We start from the raw sequence: 20,000 nt of genomic DNA, 5'->3' as shown, positions 1-20,000 counted from the left end.
TACCCATGTACATACATACGTACGTATGCGTGATTACGTGAGGAGAATTCCACTACATTTCTAGTAGCAACAACTAAAGACTGTCTGGGCGTCTGAAGTCTTCTTATCTGACATTCAATGTACAACTTTGAACAACAGCAGTGGTCATCTACTGGATAAAAGAGGTCTATTACTTTCTGTCCTGGACATCAATTTTACACCATAAAAACACATTTTCTTTCTCTGGACCTTTCATACACAAAAGGAGAGATGGGCGAGACAGGAAATTCCATCGGAAGCCTTTTGCCAAATGAACCTCACCAAAATACAGCTAATCCAAGGAATATGGAACAAGGCTGCAACTCTACATCTGCGTATATACTACGAAGGTAGACGACAACCGGCCTTGAGTTCTGGCAAGGAGGAGCAATTAGATTTTGAGGATTCTGACTTCACATCCTTCGGGTTAGAGCTTACACCCACCCTCTCACTCTCTCGCCTATACATCAAAAGCTGACTACGTCTTGCGTCCAATCATTTTTTTTTTTTACTGACTAGCAGTCGATGTCCTTAGAGTTCATCAGATGTCCTGCCTACCCTACTCTGTAGCAGCGTTCCAATCTGCTGACAGCAGTCAAGTTCCCCAACTGGCTCCAACGGAAAGCGCGATCCACCACCACGTACGCAGAGCCAAGAGAACAGACCACCCAATTAGATGAGCTCCATTATCTGGCCGAAAGGAGAGTTCCAGTCATCTATTTCCACTTCAAAATGAAGCACATTTCAATCTTGACACGATACGCATTCGCCAGCACACATAGCCTTTCTTGGAGCAAGCACAACGCCGCCACACAATGCGAAATCGAGACGTTCAGGATCATCAGGAATCGTTGCAGGAATATCCTAGCTCTCGCCATGACAACCTCAAGGACCACCCACACGCAAAGGATAGGTGCCCCTCCCTACCTTTTACACCCATGACACAAATCTTGGGCCCCTCCCAGCCCCACTTGTCTGACCCTGTAAGTCAGTCGACATCATACACTTCCCACAAACATTCCCTGGACACCATCGCATGTCACTCTTTACTCCTCCTCACTAGAGTAGTCGCTCCGGCCAAAAGCAAATCTTTTCAAAAGTGTCTCGGTTAAATCAGTCATGGCGGACACGTTTTGCGACTCACTGCTTTGACCAAAGCCCATACTGCACTAACTGCACTAGTGCAAAATGGGAATAACTGTCAGGTCACAGGGCGGAGGAGTCCGGAGAGCGCCTGCATTCTTGCTTGATTATGAAAAATACAAATCTACTAAGCAAAAAACCATTTTGAAAGCAATTCTGGTAATTTTACCATGTCCAAAAGCTCACGGTATTCAACAAACCTCAACTACTTGTACTACTCATTAACAGAAGTAAAAAGAACTATTAGTATTCGGCAGATGAACGGATATAACAATAAAACGAAACTTGTTAAAACGCCTCTTAATCATGAAACGACGCCCTCCATAAAAATATCAAATATATAAAAACTCAAACATTATAGAAAAAAATATGATTTCATGGCCAACAAAGATATACGAGAGAGAGAGAGAGAGAGAATATTACTGGCCAAGTAGCCCAAGGCAGAAAAACCTGGTTGCACTGATGTCCGTAATAACAGTGATCAGATCAAATTTCACTGCTGCCTGATTTCAGTTCCGCCACTTCTGACCCCAATACTCCAACACACCAAAGAAACGCTTTTTACCACAATCTATGGACGGCGACAATGACAAATCTGTGTCACCAGCAGATACTTTTCTCAACTACTTCAAATTCTCATGACACTCTTTCTCCCCGAATAATAAATTTACATGTATTTGTGTTTAAGAGTTTATTTTTTTATATTTATTTATTTATTTTATAGCCTGCATATCTTTAAAATAAGTCTTGACCCAAACAAGGAGGTTTTCCTTGGACCCAAAGGGGATAGAAGCCTCTTACACTATGAAATTCTTGCGATCTTCCATTGAATATTTATTTATTGACCCTTAACCGACTTGAGTATAGCTGCTGGAAGCACAAGAAAGTGTTCGATGCATACCCTGATCAAGCGATTGGTACTTACAGTATCTGGCAGACCAATCGACAGAAAATGACCCCTACTGCAGTGGTGGTAATCATTGCGGTACTACATACACGCTGTTGCCCTAAGTAGAGAGAGCCAATGGACAGGGATCCTACTACAATGTGCCTTGTCCCAAAGCGGCAGAGTGCCTTTGTGCGAAGGCCCACTGCGATTTGTATTGCATTATCAAGTGTTAGAATAATTGTGCATTTAATTGCTGTAGAACTGATTGCCTTTTGGCATCTTCTATGAACTCGCTCAGCTTCCTTTTACTTGAGTTAGTGTTTCTTGCAAGTAACCGTCTAGCATATCGTTGCAGATCGGCACATGCTGTGGACCAACCCTCTGAATCTATCAAATCTGCAGTGGCCTTATGCCACCCCTGCGATGCTCCCTCTGTGAAGACATCATCGACGTAGAATATTTCCTCTGTATATGATTCAGTCATTTAGCAGTAATTCCACCTTCTGATCCATTTGTTGTTAAACAAATTTAATTGAGTGAACCCCCTGTGTTTACGTAGTCTTGACCTCATTTGAAGAAGGCCCTAAGCCATTATTTTCCCTCGACTGATTTGCTATGGACCTGCTTAGACGATCTGACATGTCAGATTTTCCAGGAATTTAAGATAGTTTCTTGGTAACCATCACGAACTCCATGTGAACATCCGTTGCGCATTACTGAGAATAATAATAATCACGCTGAATTTCTAAAAATCAAGTCCTGAAGTCAATTCATGCCGAGTGATTGGAGATGCATCGAGCTACGTTGTCCCAATCATTTCCTCGTGGTTCCCTCATTTTCCGGTTTCCTTCCCTCACCTGGTCATTGAATAAGGCTTCCTCTCCCCTAGTCGTGCTTCCTCCCAAAACAGGACACGAGTCGCCAGGTAGAGAGGCACCTCCCAGTAACTTCCTGTCAGGCGAGGCCTCCTCTCCACGATGACCTCTCAAGCCGACGCTTTCTGCAGCTTTCGGTGATGATAGACGAGAGATTCAGGCAGTCTAAACTACGCAACGGTTTAACTTGGGAGTCAAAGATGACTATTATCATCACAACGCACCTTTGAGAACAAGGTCTCATGTTCACTGCAAGAAAAGAAACGCCACTTAGTTTATGCGACACCTATAAATCGATTTGTCTTGTTACCCATCACACACACACACACACACACACACACACACACACACAGAGAGAGAGAGAGAGAGAGAGAGAGAGAGAGAGAGAGAGAGAGAGAGAGAGAGAGAGAGAGAGAGGTTCAAAATATCATGTCAGATACAATGCAAAAACTGACTTCATCCTGTTGACCTTCCATTCCATTAAAGATTTACTGTTACCATTATCGGCACCGAATTCGCAAAATGATTCCAGGCGTGTCATAAGAACCTCGATAAAAACCGGATCAACTCCAAAATTATTAAATCTCACAATGAAAAAACTCTCCTCATTCGAGGCATCATATAAGGCCATGATTATAAGCTCACCCGCCGATGAAAATGCATACAGATTTAGGTACAGTACATAACTACACATGCATGCAAAAGTAACGTAGCCTTTATTACTTTACGAGAAGCAAGCTCTCTCTCTCTCTCTCTCTCTCTCTCTCTCTCTCTCTCTCTCTCTCTCTCTCTTCAATCCTTCACTACCGACATTATGATCCGTCACTTCCGTCCTAGGAAGCTTGTGCTTCATTAGACACCTTACTTCCGGCTTCATTGAGAGTGCTGGAAGGAATTCTGTTCCCTCGAAAGGGACGCAAATCATGAGATCTAGGAAAATGAACCTCCTCCTCCTCCTCCTCCTCCTCCTCCTCCTCCACCGCAGCACAGCAGGTGAAAGTCAAGTCATTAACGAGCAGCAGCGTAACATCAAATTAATAACAGTATTTTTTTGAGGTTAAATAATTTTGTGGATATATTAAACAATGTCCCATCGTACTTCAGTGAACGCCCAACAGACCAAGCACAATGATCAATGAAGTGAAAACACCAAATCACCTCCATCTAACTAATAATACATACATATAGGGAGGCGGTGAGGAACGTCGCGTTTTTAATACTGAATTCACCGTCTCCCAAGATGGTCCCCGTGGATCCACAATTGTATATAATGGTAGCAGATTTCCTCGCTCACCCATAGGGCTAAATCGTTGTTGAATCTCGTATCATTAAAATAACGGTGCTCATGCACGGTGTTCATGAAGGCCAGCGCTACTTTCATGGTCGAACACAATTCGGTCGTTCCTGAGGGATCACTTTTCATCCATCTCCTGACCTCCCTAGTCATCCCACCATTTCCTCGTTGCAGACTGACACCTCATGAGATTGAGGGGTGCTGCCACATTCCAGCGCGTGGGATGATTGATCACCAAAACTACAAAACCACACGGACAGCTACTTTATATACATTACAACAGAACGCTAAGAATTTCCGACTACGTTCCAGGCCTTCAAAATTGTACTTCATGTAAACTGGCATAATTACAATAATTTCGGGTCGCAAAATTAGGTTGCTTCATGGACGTCTAATTGACCACAGGACTGAGGAACGCTCGACTTGGAACACATGGCCAAGTTAAAGATAAAGTCACAACCTATTCACGCAGTGATGGAGATAGATCTATGCTTTCTATTTCAAGTGAATGAGAATATCACTCGTCATTCCTCGATCAATATCAAAATCGCACTGCACTGAGTCAGCCACTTCAGTCATATAAGGACAATACTGCTTCACTCAAGTAGAAATGACGATTAGCAGCAAAGAATGAGTCCACTTTCTGTATAAAAAAAGATTAAAATAAAAGCGCAGTTATATCACAGTTTTATAAAAGAACAATTCCCGTCTGGGATATCATTCTTAGACCAGCCAGTTTGTGGAAAAATCAGTTCCCCTTCAACAAATATGAAGCCATTCATGGAAAAATTCTTGTTCATTTCTAAAGTATTTTCACATGAGCCACTCCTATATATGTGAATTATAAACAGGAGAGAGAGAGAGAGAGAGAGAGAGGGCAGAGAGAGATTGCGAGACACGAGAGAGAGAGAGAGAGAGAGAGAGAGAGAGAGAGAGAGAGATTTGCCGCCTTTATTCATATTCCATTAGACCACCTTACTACAATCTCAACTGCTGATCATTCATTCATCCGGAGTCTCGAGAACGCTAAGACCCTGACAGACACAACCCACCGGCAGTAGAAGAGGGTGAAGGAGAACGCAGCCCTTTCTTTATAGGAAGAAATCGATGCCCACGTGCTACTGCCCGACCTTGGTCGAATGATGATGGGACCCAAAAATGCTATTTCGTGCCAGACCCTCCACCACTTGCCCACCACCTGCTGCTGCTGCTGTGCTGCTGTGCTGCTACTTCCAGATCATCCCTCCCACTCTCCTCCAACCCACCTCAAAGGCCCGCATCCTAGTCTACTGCCAATACCATCCCTATCCCTCCCCTCTCAGATGAAAAATAAAGATCAATAAAAAAAATCGAGCATCTTGCCTCCCAGATGCAGCTGCACCAAAGAGACAACTGCTTCTATAAATAGCTTCGCTTGAGTTCATTCAGAGCAAAAAAGTTCAGTATCTCTAGAGTCATCCGTGTTAGATTTCTATAAAAATATTGTCAACCTACCTTAGAAAAGTATGAATAGTCTTATACAGACAAAGGAATAACCCCAACCCATCATCTGTGTTGGTACCAACAATAACCAACCATAAAGATTTATATATACGAGAGAGTTTACTCAGTTCTGAGGCTGCTAGGTTTGAGATAACTCCTCATATCTGTCCTCGGGCGATTTTTTTAGGCAAACGGAACGATAATTTCAAAATGCATTATCAAAAAACGTGTCTATTATTACTATTATTATTATTACTATTATTATCATTACTATTATTATTCCGAAGATGAAACCTATTCGTATATGGAACAAGCCCACTGGGGCCACTGACTTGAAATTCCAGTTTTCAAAGAATGCGGTGTTCATTCGAAAGAAGTAAGACGAGGTAAAGGGAAATACAGAAAGTAAAGACCCCATATTAATAAATTAATAAATTAACAAATAAATAGCAATGTATGAAAATGGAAGAGGAAGAGTGTTAGGGTAGTCATGTATTGCAACTTCGCTTGAACTTCTCAAGTTCCAATTACACGACTTCCTCTGGGAGGCTGTTCCTCGGTCCAACGGTGTGAGGAATGAAGGACCTCTGCAACTGAGAAGTTCGACAGAGAGGCACGATCGCATTACAAATTTAAAACCTCTCTCTCTCTCTCTCTCTCTCTCTCTCTCTCTCTCTCTCTCTCTCTACGACAACGTCTTTAAAAAAAATAACCTGCCTGTATTCTAAGCGCAATTCAGATGTAGTCTTCCTCTGCAGATCCCCTTCTTCCGATCAATGAGGGAAAACGTAAAAATTTTCAAGTCGTTTCACTAATCCCCAACGATGCACCGCACAAATTTGCCACCTTTATTCTTGGAACAATTTTCCAGTAGACAGGCAAATGACTTAAAACTTCAAAGAAAAAGTGGTTCGATTGATTTATTGGAGAGAAAAAAAAAAAAAAAAAATTCCACACACCTTCAAAGCATTCTCGGTATAACAAAATTATATATTTACGGATACTCGAAAACAAAGAGACTGCAAATCAGAGTACAAGGTTACACGACATTTTAGTACGGTGCCTTCTGGATATGGAGTGCAATCATTCCACGACCAGTACTGTGAACGTACCGGGGGCAGCTACACCATGTGCCAAATCTTTACGGATAAAGCAGTCCAAATTTAGACCGAATTGTTTTTTGTCCTTCAGCACATATCCCTTTCGGTAATCCTCTTATTAACGTGTGAGCGTTTGATTTACTGCTATGCACTAAAAAGGACAACTCCCTGCAAATCCCCATCCATGACAAAAGAATCTTACATTACACAACTGACGGCTGACAGTATCAATACCATCTGGTTGTCCCAGTGGAGACTTGTGTACCCGAAACACAGAAAACTCTCTCCTAATACGAGACCCATAACATCCACCGCCATTTACAGCTGAGCAGCAGCAGCAACAGCAGCAGATGAGCCTTCGGAACCGGAACGCCCAACCCCATTTCCTTCAGATCACCGGTCATCATCTGAAGGACGCGACGGAGACACAAGACCAAACAGAGAGAGGCAAGTTTCAGTCCAATAAGGATAAGTCAGGTAACCTCCCTCTGTAGAAATACTTATATATCCTGCAGACACACGAACCGACTCAACTCTCTCATTATAACCTAAACAGCCATCTTATGTAGGAGCTGATGGTGAGGGGTTGTCAGGCACAGTCCTTCCCACCCTCCTTACACAGTTAGCGCTTTGGAGCATTACTTAGAAAAAAAAAATTATATATATATATATATATATATATATATATATATATATATATATATATATATATATATATATATATATATACACACACACACACACACACATATATATATATATATATATATATATATATATATTTGTTGTGTGTGTGTATGTATGTACATAAATAAATATATACAATTATATATATATATATATATATATATATATATATATATATATATATATATATATGTGAGAGAGAGAGAGAGAGAGAGAGAGAGAGATGGTTTAATGAAGTCTCTTTTTCACAGTACGAAATGGAGGCAAAGAAGAAACTATAAAAAATGCGGCGGTACACACAAACACAACACACAACACATTATAAATAAAAGGTATAATCCACGAAGGAAAGATAAACAACGCTGTAGCTACTCCGTCGTTTATCTTTCCTTCGTGGCTTATAACTTTTTTTATGCAATTATCACGTTCTAAACTTTCGTGATTTAGTTATACATATACATACATACATACAAACATACTATATATAACATACCTATATACCTATATATATATATCTATATATATAATATTATATATATATATATATATATATATATATATATATATATATATATATATATATTTATATATAAACGACAAATGATGTGACATGCTTTGCAGTAGACTAAGGCGGTGTTGCCTGTGTTATTAGCAGGTTTAGTTGGGTTGCGTTGTTAGACGTACTGCACTTCTTCACTATGGTTTTGAACTACCACAATCAACCGACTGCCATGTTCACCAATTGCTGTGTACGTCCAAAAAGAGGAGTGGTTTTAATTAAGGGACCGTGCCCAAATCAGTCGGCCCCGGCGCGGTTCTGTTAACAGATACAGAATAGAACTGTTGCTGTTGTACTACAGGATTCACTGTGGAGTCACATTATCCATCACAAGTTACTGTTACGGTAATAGTCAACAAACAACCTTCATGAAACTTTAAAAAACGTGCATATATTATGTTCACAGCATAAATTCCAGCAGTGTCCATCATCGCTTTCACAACTGATCATCTTTAAGAAAGCCAGATTACTGGCAAAAATTCAAAATCGGAACCGGACCCGGCACTGTTCCTCCATGAGGATTCCGCTTCACGCCTTGCCAGTCATTTCGCTGATACATCAACAGGAAAAGTCAAAACGAAGAAATTATATATAGATATATATATATATATATTATATATATATATATATATATATAGATGGTTTACTTTATACTTTTTGATAATTCGATTAAACTACCAATAACATTTCTATAGCGTGTTTGAAGGGGTCTGTTAAAAGAGGCGCATCCTGGGATCGGGGCGAGTAAACTGACAAGACCAGTCGTGAAGCCAACTTCTAGGATCCATTCTTGCAAACCTTCAGGAAATTTGGGCTACAAGATACAATGGGAGACAAATCGGCATTCAACGGGAGTAAGCAATAACTAAAGCACAAGGAACTTTTCAAAAGATTATATCAAAGTCAAAATCAAACTGCTCAACATCAACAACACAGTTTTTAGATAATATTGTTTGTATTCAATCAGACTATTTTCCTTGCATGAAGCTAGGTAAAAAAAAAAAAAAAAAAAATATCTTAATTTTTGCCGCGCCCTTCCTACTAAGAGAGCAAGTGCCACAAAGTCACTTCATAGCAACATCACTCGGCAGATTAAAGTCACATGTCAGTGAATCTAAGAATAATTCCTATCACTGATTCCATGTTTATTACTCTTGTGGTATTTCAACAACGTCGGACTTTTTGTTTTCAGTATTATTACTAATAATTAGTATTACCATGACTGACCTCATTTCATTTTCTCTACTTCTGATGACAACTAGTGAGTGGGCAGCTTGGAAGTTGGCGATTATCTGCGCCAATATATTTTACCTTGACCGTTTACAAGTTCATAGGTCAATATCATGAAAGAACCCTTCACTAGGCCTCAGAAACTATGATAGTCAACGGCCTCTCGTCTTGAGAATCTCTGTCACGACCCACAATCACTGTTCATATTCGACACAAAGCGCTCAAGGTATTCTTCCAAGCATTATTACTCTCTTTTTTTTTCTTTTCTTTACTTTTTTCTTTATTTGATCCTCAAAAAACTTCTTGGGTATCAATTTGTTGGTTGGTGTTCATTTCCCACAAATTATTTATTTGCCCTGGACTATGTTTCGGGATCCCAAGTAAAACTGAAGGTCACAATTTGAACCGATTTTTACTAGACGTCAGAAGCAGAGTTAGAGAGCTTTTGCGGTCTTGACAATCTTGGTCAAGACACAAAATTAATTATCGGCATCATTCAGCATTGTCTAAAATATCGCTTTAATTATCATTATTAGTTTCCATGTCCCGATGATTCTGAAGAAGCTTATCAAGTAGACAGCACCTGGGTGTGGAGGGGGGGGGGTGGGGGGGGGGGTTGTGGGAGCAGTAATGATTTCCCCCAAACAGTCGTTCTATCCTGCTTATTTTCCCACGACAAACATCAACTTCAAAGGCTGAAAGTTTCGCATTTTTCCTTCTAAATCTCTGGTCTTCAGAAGTATAACTCTATAATATCAATTGACTGTATCGTCAGAAAGTGAAATGGCCACTTTCACTTCCTCCCACCGGCTAACAATCCTTTACTCGCTGACTCCTGCAAAGCCAAATAACTCATAAACTCAAATACATTACATGCTGCCGTGATCTCATTTCAACTGCATTATGCATTGTCAGTTTCAAAGGTGGTATGTATCTATCAGTAAAAGCTTTAATAAAATTTCTCCAGAACCGAAAAACGGATTTTGATAAAATTTGGTGGAATCACGAATTCCGCAGATTGTTAACGACCCGAGGCTTTAGATGAAGACTTGGGAAGGTATTTATACCCCGGATTTGGTCAAATTTTCAACATCTGAAAGGAGTCACTTAATGAATGTCTTGAAGACATTTCATGGAAATCTTGTGAGCTTTCGTGGAATCCCCCAGAGAAACAAACCAGGCCAATAAATCAAAACGTCACCTCCTCGACCGAGGTTCAAATGAGGACACAGCTCCACCTTCACCGAGTGACTCCAGACGCCTGGTTTACTGTTGCTGAGACTAAAGTGAACCAACCCTTCCCGTACGAAATGACAACACCCAACTGGAGTAGGTACTCACCAAAAAATGCCCTGGGGGATGATGCCTTGGGAAAGGTTCAACAGAAGGGATTGGAGGTAGGCTTTTTATCACCAATTAAGATGCCGCCTCGAAACACATAACCCTTGTACCGCCCTGTTTTGATAAAAACCACCATTAAGCTTACCTGTGCAGATGATGCAACCTTGTCGAGGGGATTTCGGGCCTAAGACCACCTTCCCCATCTCGAAACATAAAACAGGCTTGGAAATTGCAAGACGCTACCGCTGGCGCAACTTACCTGTAAAAAAAAAAAACGACAAGTATTAGATTTAAAATAATAATACAGGCCAGCAAATACCTTATCAATTTTTGAACGAAAAATCATGAAAGAAAAATAAGATAAAAAAGAAAGGCTGGTGACGATATTCCTAATGAACAATTATGTAATCATATATAATTAAGTCTTCCAGGTTGCCACACATCTGTGGCACATCTGTAACGCATTTTTAACAAGAACACGAGAGCCCACAAACTATACACTGTGACTTCATCACTCACTACAAAATGACCAACGGCATAAATCATTCATTTTTCATTCAGCCTAAAGCATCCTCTACAATGAGTCATAAAGCATCCTCGGCAATGAGTCATAAATCATCCTCGACAATGAGTCATAAAGCATCCTCGACAAGACATAAATCGTCATCCCCAAGAACAATTAAAGCATCCTTCACGAGAGAAGACCTAAAGCCTCCTTCACAAGAACGCCTAAAGCATCCTTCATAAGAAGACCTTAAACATCCTTCAAAAGAAGACTTAAATCATCATCTCCAAGGTTACCTAAATTATCCTTCACAAAAAGACATAAAATATCCATCACAAGAAGACATAAAATATCCTTCACAAAGACATAAAACATCCTTCACAAGAAAACCGAAAACACCCTTCTCATGAAGACCTAATAATACACCATTCACAAGAAGACCTAAAACACCCTTCACAAAGACAGAAACTATCCTTCACAAGAAAACCTAATAATGCATCCCTCACAGGAGGACGTAATAATGCATCCTTCACAAGAGGACCTAAAACATCCTTCACAAGAAGGGCAGATTACATACAAATTCTTTCCATTGTTCGCAAGTCGATCTTTTCATTGCATCATTTTCTCAAGATAGATTTTAATTCATAATTTTAAGAACACTTAAGAAACCTCACATCTGACAAGGATAAAGTGCATAACTATCCTTACATAGCTGTATCGTTGATAAACAATATATCAACTAATACAGACAATCTTATTTGGAAAATAAAATAATATTTAACACGAAAGCAGTTATCTCTAACTTTCAGTGTATAAGGTTTGTAAATTTTTCTGGTATCTCAATTATACCAGACGCTCTTGTGAATGTCACAATATAGTGCGTTACTCTTTCTCTGATTTTACATAACGCTTTGGACAGACTGAAAGAAGCATTGTCAACAAGGGGGAGAAAAAAAGTGTGAGTTTAAATCCTGGTCACGGTAAAAATGCATACGTCTAACTGCCTTTGGGTTGAAGTAGCTCGTAATTCTCAAGATATCGGGAATGAATGAATAATCTGAGTAGTTATTTTTAACTGAATATTCTAAATTACTAGAGGCCTATCAAACGTTCTTTGGCCAAACTCCTATACACACTGCATCACTCACCAGTGCGTTAAACGCACTCCTTCCTAGATTCTAAGGTGCTTTCAGTCCAAACATCTTCCACATTCTCAGTGCACCTCTCACCCTTCCTCCTCAAAATTCAAATTATGCAGCCTCCACCCATCCACCATCCTTCATTCTCCCCAGGTGACTAAGCCACCTCATAACATCGATACAAACCATTTCATCTCTGATGACATTTTCACCATATCTTCTTTCTCTACAGTTCTGACGTTTTGAACCCAACCGACTCTGCATACATTATGCAAACAATTCCAAAGTTACAACGCCGTCGTTTCTCTTTCTCTAGATTTCTCCTCCTGGCTCAGTACAGGCCACACAAAGCACTTCCATCCCAGACGCACTTCCCTTTCCATTAAATACGTGTGGCTATACAACGACTTCACTCATTCCATCTTTTACTCCGAGAGACATTCCATCTTCCATCTCATACGCTGAACTCTACGTCACTCCATCATTTAAGACAGGGATAAAACACCCTTGTCTCAGACCCGCATTTACATCCAATTATCTACTATACCAAATTACCTCTAACACCAGACATTTTACATAGTCTAATAATGGGAATCTATTCACTTTACGATAGACATATCTCCATGTATGCCTTTTGCCATTACACTTGAAACTGGTTACACAAATTTCTTAAAAACATTTGATTCTTTGCCCTTCTTCCCTACCTAATCCACACTGTTCTTCTCATAACTAGTATATTTCTTGTTTCTGCTTAGTTCCTGAATGGAAACCTTACCATATTTTCCCTCAAGTACAGAAAGCAAAGTCAAGTCACAATCACTCCTACAATCTTTTGCAGCCTTTCCCCCTATACAAAAGAACTAACTACCTTTCGTGACACAATCTTTTGGAACTCTGGCACATTACATACACTGTCAACTACTCCGTTACACTATAACCACAATACCAGATCATCTCACTTTTAAATCCATTTCCTTCTGTCGCCTATCCATTCTTTGAGATATTCTGGCAATCTTGCATCCTCGAAAATACACTTCCTTGAACGCTCAAATTGACAAATCCCCTCAACTGGTTTCTCTGCATTTATTTTTAAGTAAAATTTCATTTCCTTTAAAAATAACTGTTCAGATATACACACACTTCGTCCCTCACATAGTTTCTTCTCTTGTCATGGGTTTGCAGAATCCTCTCTTTTGTCCTGTAACTGCACTTCTCATTTCTTAAAATTCGAATGATGTTATCTCACCGTCATTTACTGACCTGACACTAAAAACATTTTTTTATAGGTCAGGACAATTGACTCACCACAGAGAAGACCTGGACACGATGCCAAAGCGAACTTTTGGGTTCATTCTGCTGAAAACCATTCGTGTCCCTGCTGACCTGAACAAGGGGATGATGATGTACCTGGTAGTGAGATAAATGTCACATCCAGGGAAAGGGGCAAGGGCTGCCCACTCATACCCACAGATCTGCTAAGAACTTATCTGTGTGAACCACCTCTCATTGAAAACTATAATAGGTGGAAAAAATGATCACGCAAACACATTTATTTATTTACATATAAAAGGAATCGGAGAGAAACGGTCCTGGCATCCAAGAGGCCTGGCTCCGCGCGCTTTTTCTCACTCGGGGGAGAGTACATTACGAAAGGAGACCTCGTCGAGGCCTTTACTTTTTTGTTATTTTGACGGAGTCCTGAACAATCGCGTCAGGTTGTTGACACGAAAGCGAAAGCAGGTCACAGCATCTGGAGGGCATCCAAAAATCGAAACCTCTTTTTGGCCTTCGTCCTCGGGCGCAGACGACAATGCCGTATGATGGACAGAAAGCCGTTGCGACAACGGCGGCAATTTTGAGGAGAGGGAGGAGTCGGTAACTCAAGGGTGAGGGAAATCTACTCCATTATATGACCTACAGATAATAAGCATCGGGAGGGAGGGAGGGACGGTTGGGTGGAGGCATTGCCACTGAAGGGTGTAGTACAGAATGTTCAATTACTATGCACTGTGAGGGATGTCCTTCGCCAGCAATTCCCGGCCCCTCTATTTTCGTCTGTTCTCGTCGAAGAGACAGACTGCTTACCTAAAAGCCGCCATCGCAAGCTACAATTAGACGCTGAACCTACCACCCACGTCGTTAGCCATCTTACTCACCTCTGCCCTCTCCCCCTCGACCCGACTCTTCCCTACACAAATTGTCCCTCAGGAGTGCACCAGGTGAGGCCCATCTGTCTGACTTTACGCTTCTCCCAACCCCTCCTCTCTCTCTCGCTCTCTCTCTCTCTCTCGTTACTTATTTACCAATTTATTTGTTTGGCAATCACCTTAGTAAACAAACACTTCGAAAGCACGCATACAGAGCACATAGTATATATATCAACAAACACCCTTATTGAACTGTACAACAAAGGAAACTGAAGAGACAGCCCAGTACTGCCACGATCCAACATGGAACTACTGAGGACAACGGTACGGGATCGAAACTACAGAAAATTCAGATACACATCGGTGTAATTAACTGTGAAGCAATGGAACGGCTAACTGAATACCGGAATCTAATGAGAAGCTCCAAGAGAATTTCGAACCATCCCTGTTGTCGTAACTCATGGCCACTCTCAGAGGATCAGTCCAATCAACATTCCTTTCCAAACAGAACGTTGGAACCGACCTACAATTGATTCAATTTCATATGATATATCCACGCACACATACACTCACCGAAGAAAATATGCGATTGTATTATTTCTCATAAAATGATATGCTGACTTCACAGCCATATCCGATTGATTAAGTGCAAATGCAGTTACTAGACGGAGGGCAACCACTAGACCACATGGTACTTGAGACAGGAAAACAAAAGTTGTTTTCATTACTGAAATATTACAGCAATTGTTATTTTTAATTACAATAAATATGCAACAAAAGCCATAGGATAAAAAACACAAATTATACCACAAGATATATTAAAAAAAGACGCTAAAACAAAGAGAACGGTGTTATATTAAAATTAGGATTTAGACGGGTACAACATATAGTAATGCTTAAATTTCAGAATAAACTGGATTGCTGTTCCTGTTCCTCTTAATCAGCGTCATCTTCGGTTCGACTGTTTCTAACATGTGCTGGTTGATGCAAATATCCAACCAGAGGGCTGGCACCAACTTGCAACGGGTCAGTTACTTTGTTGCACTCCTACTTAGCAATTTACTAAAACATAATCAACAAAGAATTGGCATTCATTATCTCGACATTATCTTCAACTTAATATGAGAAAGTCTACGATCTACCGATGAAGGTCCTGCTCACACATACTATATCTAGGTCTACATAATAAAATCGATTCTGATTCGAAAGTGACAAACAAAAGACTTCGACAAATATTTTCCATTTTGAAATTCCAGCGAGAGAATGCTCCCTGGGAGTCCAATAAAACCCATTGGCGCGTAGCTCTCTCCCAAACGACGATATAGAATGTCACAGAACACCTTTCGTACACTTCGCCATCATCGTCTGTAAATCAAATGTAAACCACTTCTACCACCCAACACGGCTCTACCACAAAATGCACCAGTCTTTGGCCGCTGCTATTTGTGGTTTTCCCAAAAAGAACTTTCAGTTGTGTCCTCCCCCCAAACTCCCCATCCCACAAAGTCTCCCTTTCATCTTTGCAGTCTTCATTATTTTGACATGTTCTCCTTGTCAGTTGCACAGGAGATGCGTTTTTCACAGGACCATAAATCTATACATTTCATTACGGTAAAAAAAATAAAAAAGGACACTTTCAACGGTTTCTTCCTCGTGAAATGATCTTTCATATTCTAGTTTGATTCATTTTCGGTCGTCAATACCTGATGTCTAGGTGTCGGAATTTTGTCCAATTAATCTGTCGCTTCTGGGGCTTCACTGCTTCCTGTGTCACTCACACTCAGCCATCAAGGTTGCGATGATGACCCTAATGCAATACCTAGTCATGCACGAACGTTCATTAAGGTTGACTGGTTCAGTTACGGTTTACACCTTTCTTGGCTAAAAAGGTTTTCAGCGTTCTCGCTATTTTATGATAGATGTGTCTTTCATTCACATCTAAGTGTGGCCAAGCTTTTGCAGCTTTGAATACTTGGAGAGCTTCCCAAATTCAACAGTCAATGTTCACGCAAATCCAGGACGTGTAATTGCATATCAAGAGATATGTGAATTATTATTTCAGCTCAGAACAAGAAAAACTCCCATAATCATTTCTCCTCGATATTCTCCTCCACCTACTAATGACACTAATTTAAATTAATAAGAGCTTCCTGGTCTCAATAATACGGGAGCTCGATATTATTTTTACCAAGGATGTTTATGTCACTCACTCACTGCATGAAACTCATCTTCGGTTTTCGTTTTCGCGAAGCGCCAATAAGAAAGGCATGTTCATTCGTGCACTTCTCTACAAGTCACAAAAACAATCTACTAGTAATCGTCATATTTTTCCGTGATAAAAGTAAACATCAACTAAGCACTTAATAACACCGCCATTCTTGTGTTCATCAGATTTTAAAACCAGTTCTGGATTCAGAGCTACTGTTAATTTCATAAGAAAACGACTTGTGCACAGAGGCAGGCTAAAGCATCCCAAAGATTCCATAAAAGGTAATAAGCAAACAAGACATTTCGCAGAGCAATGCACGTGCATTGTCCCATTTGTTTGTTTCTATGGCCCTACTCTCTCGTCCATTTGCTACTGTTTGCATAACTTTCTTATGACCCTTGTGTAACTATACTAGGGAGGCCATGGAAGAAACAACTTTCCTCCTCCTCCTCATCCTCCTGAGACAGTAACAAAAGGACCACCCTAATTGCACTGTCTCCCTCTAACCATCCCACACCCACCATCATAATAGAGGATCACTAATGATGATGAAGGTAAAGAACTTATTATTATCCCTTCCTATCATTATGATGTAATTACAGTGACTCATAATGAAGGGAAACTGGTGATACTAAATGACTCAGTGTTTCATTAACTCTGCCTTTCATTAAAAAAAAAACAACAACAACAAAAATGGGAGTCATTTATTCAATTTCACACTCAAGCACTAGGGATGTTAGTATCCCAATACTGCAGCGCATTGGAGAGGCAAGTACCCAAGTGCTTTCCTGACCTGAACAAAAGTAAACACCGACGATCAAGTGACAGTCAACGGTCTTTTATCCAACAGCTCCAAGAAGACAATCGCGCAAGCCATGACTGAGAGGGAATAAAAGGAACAAACTGCCTCAAGTGCAATATGTTTGAAGACCAAGAAAATGCTTCAAATAACAACGAAAATAACGAGGTCTTGATTCTGCCTTGTAAAGAGCACCGCGCCTTCCAGGCACTCAACAAAACAATAGCAACAACAAAACAACAAATCTCAACGGTTTCCCTTCGAGATCCATAAGCCTGTCATTTGAATTGGCAATTACGGAAGTAATACATATGATTTTCCCACGAGTAATACGCGGAAAACATGACAAATGGCTTGTATTTACTCGGCAATTTGTCTGCCGAGAGACCTATTCAAGTGACCACGCGGGAAGAGTGCATACATGGGAGATCCAATAATAAAAGCTGGTCTTCAACGTTCATTGCTGTTGAACCAGACGAGGAGAGCCAAACGCGTTCTCTTTCTTCAACAATTGCAACGAATCTTTCTTATCATCTCAACTTTGTTTTTATAACTCGATTTTCCTAACCTTTGTTGCATTTTCTTCTCTCTCCTTAGATCCGGAATTAACAGTAGATATTTATACACATTTGGAGCGTATTAGGAAGAGTCGTTTCCCAAGGGAGGGGGACGAGGCTGTAGTACTCCAAAGAAAATAAGAAAGTCTAAACAGATCCCGTCCGCCAGATCTGTTCGAACAGATCTACGAATCTACTACTGTACATGATTCTCTGTGCATATGTGACAGTAAACATTATGATTCTGAATATAGGAAAGTGCTTGCTGTTACCGTATACTCCAAACTCTCTTTTCCAAAGAACTGAAAAATAATAATCTTTCAATGATTTCGGAAAATTAGACATACAAGATCAATATTATATATTTAAGATCCTAAATTAGAAAAAAAAGAACTTGGTGCTTGTCTCTGGATATTGCGTATGGTACTGTTTCGCCAAGTTTCTCTCAATGGCCAGTACAAGAGGTCTTTTATTTACTATTCTGCTCAGCTCTGGAACAGCCTTCCATGCAGTGAATGGATACAACTGACAGTCCTTTGCTTCTCTAGAGGTCCATTTCTGTTCAAGCGTGATTGATGTGTTCACCCTCTGCACATCTGTTCATCGTTATTCCTTTCCATCTGTATACAGGCATTATTCTTATCGAGGAGTTTCTTTAACTTCATAGCAATCCGAGTGCCTTTTTGACCTATTCCATGCGGTTACACCATCAGTTGGCCACTCAGTGAACACCTAAGTGATTTTGCTTGTTAATGTGAAATCCGAAATATCATATCTCAGAACCCAAGGTTGATATACGATATATGGACCTTGACAGCACCCTACTGGGAATTCACAAACACACTAGTGTTATGCCCAGTCTTTCCATTCAAATGCATGGCTCCAATTTGTGACATTTATTTAATCAGCATGCACAATCGTGTGGATTTCATAATTACTTATACATACATACATACATACAACCTAAGATTTGTTTCTCGGTGGACAGTAAGCAAAAGCCGCAATTTAAAATATCAATCCTATAAAAAAAAAAATCAGCACGTTGTAACTCCTGTGCGCTGAAATAACTAGCATATACTGACTGACACTGAACAGTAAGCGAGAGCGCTCGAGAGAACCAGCACGGGGGCCCCACACGGCATGATAGCCGCCTTTGTCGTGTCGGAAATACTTGGGAGTGACACCCATGTGCTGGAATGTTAACCGCCGTCACCAGCACTTGTGCCTCGCCATTCACGCAGCAATACCGTGTCAATGATGGGCCAGTTTAGCTGCTGTTACGCCTACTGAGAAGCGAGGTCACAACTCCCGACACATTTCTTGTACGACTTGGCGAAGGGTTGAAGCGAAGCATCAAACAGCCCAGAGATTTCAACGCTGCTTAAAAACGACACCAAAATAAAATGGGATTCTTCCTTCGCCGCACAGCAGTGACATCAATAAAATGTGGATTCAAAGAGCAATACAATTTCCGCAGATATGACGGAAATGCCTGACGCATCTTATCTTGTGCTGTGCTCTCAAATGACCGAGCTCTCCTCGGCTTGTTAGCTGCTGTTAGTATAAGAGCAGCGGAAGGACGGTCATCTTCTGACTTCCTTACTACAACGCAATGCTTAGATAACTGTAAGCAATGCAAAAGTTTTATTATTTCATTAAAAAAAATTCCAACGCTTCCATGACTACTGAATGTTAATATATATCAATTACCGGTAACTATATCATTTCAAGCCAACAGCAAAAACTACAAATACAACAGTAACAACTACTACTACTACTGCTAATTTTAAGACCTGACGTAATACCTCTCATTTCCATAAGGCCCAGTATGTCTGAAAAACCGCACATTCCAACAATAATTCGTAAACGACTGTTAGGCAAGAGGCCTTCTTCCCTCAGCAGGTACTAAAAAATAATCCACCAAAATCCCTAAGCTGAAATTGGCTTCAACGAGCCACAAAATACTCTCCTCTTTCATCGGAGACTTGCAACAATCCCCAAAAAGAAGCAGAATGAATGCAGGCAC

At 40.5% G+C, this 20,000-nt stretch overlaps 1 protein-coding gene across 15 annotated transcripts in view; it reads right to left on the bottom strand.

Annotated features, from left to right (window-relative positions):
- LOC135224522 (afadin-like) overlaps window positions 1-20,000 on the bottom strand; it is a 573,724-nt gene that overhangs the window by 104,191 nt on the left and 449,533 nt on the right. The window lies entirely within an intron of this gene.

This window comes from Macrobrachium nipponense, chromosome 12 (assembly GCF_015104395.2).
Source record: "Macrobrachium nipponense isolate FS-2020 chromosome 12, ASM1510439v2, whole genome shotgun sequence".
Lineage (NCBI taxonomy): Eukaryota > Metazoa > Arthropoda > Malacostraca > Decapoda > Palaemonidae > Macrobrachium > Macrobrachium nipponense.
The sequence above is the reverse complement of the archived record's forward strand: the minus strand, read 5'-3'. Positions and strand labels throughout refer to the sequence as shown.